Raw genomic sequence first — 2,753 nt, forward strand, 5'->3', positions numbered from 1 at the left:
TTACAAACTAAATTTGACAGTCACGCGTTTGAAGGTGTACAACATGTGCTACAGTTTACTGTACATATAGAATAGCGAAGTTTCCATTATCTAATGTACTGGCACTGAACTATAATTATACTGTGTAAGTAGGCCTATAAAACCCCTGTAGATGATTGACTCAGCTCTCTCCTCTCTCCGTTGTTATAGGACGCAGAGATTCTGATTGGTGTGTCATCAGTTCCCTCTCATAGGCTCACTTCGATGCTGCGATGACGTCATCGCTTTGGGAACACCTTCGGTGTGACGAATGTCTGAAGCCCTTATACCATCACGCCAATTCATTGGCCAAATAGCGCTTAGCACCGCCCCCAAAGTAAATAAAGTAGGCCTTGCGTCTAACCCCCGCTATCCCGTTTCCGCGGTTGCCGAGGCGCCGCACGAGACGGTCGCTTGGAGTGACGCATGCGAGCCGAGGCGTTTAGAGGGCGAGTCAACGGAATTTTCTCCCTTTCTCTCGCTCTCTCCGGGCCATGTGCAAGTGCTCGAAGAGCGCTACGGGGATCCCGTGGTCTTCGTCAATGACAATTTGCGGCCTACCCCGGAAGCTCGCGATGCGATGTCTTTCGGTTGAGAAGTTACTGACCATTAAGACCATTCTTTTGGTGGCTTTATCCTCCCTTAAGAGGGTAGGGGACCTGCAGGCTCTCTCCATTAGTCCAGCTTATATCCATGATGAAAGTGGAGCGAGCGGTCGGAGAATCAGATAACCAAACAATTACGCGATGCATCTCAGACATATCCCGACGGGATTAGATTTCTCAGAGGACTTCTGAGTTACCTGAAAAGCAGTAATTATCTGATTCACGAACAAATGTATAAACAATTCGTTAGTAGTGAACTGGGCCGCGCTTTGTGGTTTTGACTCCGGTTCATAAGAGTCATTTGTTAATGAAGCCGACTACTACACTGGCACGCTACGTGCGCGTGCAACCATCGTGCACAGTTTATTGAAAGACGTGTTTTTTGCCATTATTTTGCGTACTCTGTCATCGCCGCAGCTGAAAAGTAGCACATGAAACACTGCTTACATTTATATTTTATTCTGTGATAATTCTGGGGTGGCAGGTGGGGTGGCACAGCTTTTTCTTAGGGTGGCAGTTGCCACCCCGGTAGATCTGCCCCTGGTGAATGCATAAGAAGTAGTAAGACTTAAAACATTTTAAATAAAGATAATTGTTTTACCAAGGTAAAGATTGAAGATGATTCCCACAAAACTATTTTTTTGCAAGCTTTTTCAAGATAAATTACATTTTTTTATTTATTTTCATTATTCACAATTTACGTATACAGTGCAACAGCAAAAACTGTGAGGAAAAAAATGTTACATTTGTTTAAAGAGCATTGTATACATACTATAGATTATAGATACATTATAGAAATAACTACAAGTCAAGCTGCAATACCAAACACGACCACACGGAGACGCCAACAGACCACTATACCAGTCGCCCTAACCTGACTGTATATAAATATACCGATCCATTCCGAAATATTAAACGGAGCAAAACACAAATATAAAAAGTAAATAATAGAAAGTAAATAAAAACATTCTGAATTTGTCGAATGTGGTGATCAGTAGGCAGCTCGACATCAACAGTGAACAGTTCCACTGTCAGAGTGAGTGTTTTTTGCCCATATGTATAAACACCACTGACCATCGCAAACTCCTATAAAAACAGGCTTCTTCAGCGAGTGTCCATTATAAAACACTTGCCAGACATGCGACCATACTGAAATGCTCCTGCAAAAAGCTATCAGGGAGCGCACAGACACGGTCTGTTTATTTGCACATTAATAATAACGGACTTGCGCGTGTCTAATAATGTAGGACTCCTGCATGTCACTGTAATCACCTCCATTACAATCTTCATCTATCTAAACTCCACTGGTTTGCTTTATTCAGCCCATACAGACTAGTCCTTCTTCTTCTTCTTCTTCTTCTTCTTGGCTTTTGCAACTTGTAATTATTACATATTGCCCAGCCAGACTAGTCCTGACTCCTGACTTCATAATGTCTTAGAGTTTGTTCCCACCAATCGCTGCACGGGTTAAGGTTACGTATGATGACGAAAGCACGTCAGTGCTGCTTTGCAGTGCCTGCAGTTCGAAAAAAAAAAAATCTTTAGCTGTGTCCGAAACCGCTCCCTATCCCCTAGCTATATAGTGCACTATATCGGGTGTCGTCCATTTTGTAGTGCTGTCTGAATTCTGATGAACAGCGGAGAGGACTGACATCTAGATAGATATCTAGGTAGAGAGAGCGAGTTTGAATGAGAGATCCAGTTTACATCTTTCTTATTTCAGCTTTAACGGTTATTTCATGCATTATTACAATAGAATATATTATTTAGGCATTAACTCATTAAATAGCCGTTAACTCAGATTAATGTTTTACTAATTTACTGAGGTGTACTCCACAGAACAGAACGTGACTTGATGCTGATTGGACTATATATCCAGAGGCAGAACCGAACAAGCAAGCAGTCTAGAACAGAACATTGACTGCTGTGATAAAAAAATCCCTTCCTTTATTATTTTGACAGTGATTTTATTCCATATTCCTTTAGCACTTTTGTGGCGCCCAATCGCTCTAATGAAGAAGCCGCCCCTGTATATATATATATATATACAGGGGCGTGTATATATACATCCGTTGCCCATGTATATATATATATATATATATATATACATGCGCAATCCAACAACTAAAT

The sequence above is a fragment of the Sinocyclocheilus rhinocerous genome, unplaced genomic scaffold (assembly GCF_001515625.1).
Source record: "Sinocyclocheilus rhinocerous isolate Xijiao unplaced genomic scaffold, SAMN03320098_v1.1 scaffold1515, whole genome shotgun sequence".
NCBI lineage: Eukaryota > Metazoa > Chordata > Actinopteri > Cypriniformes > Cyprinidae > Sinocyclocheilus > Sinocyclocheilus rhinocerous.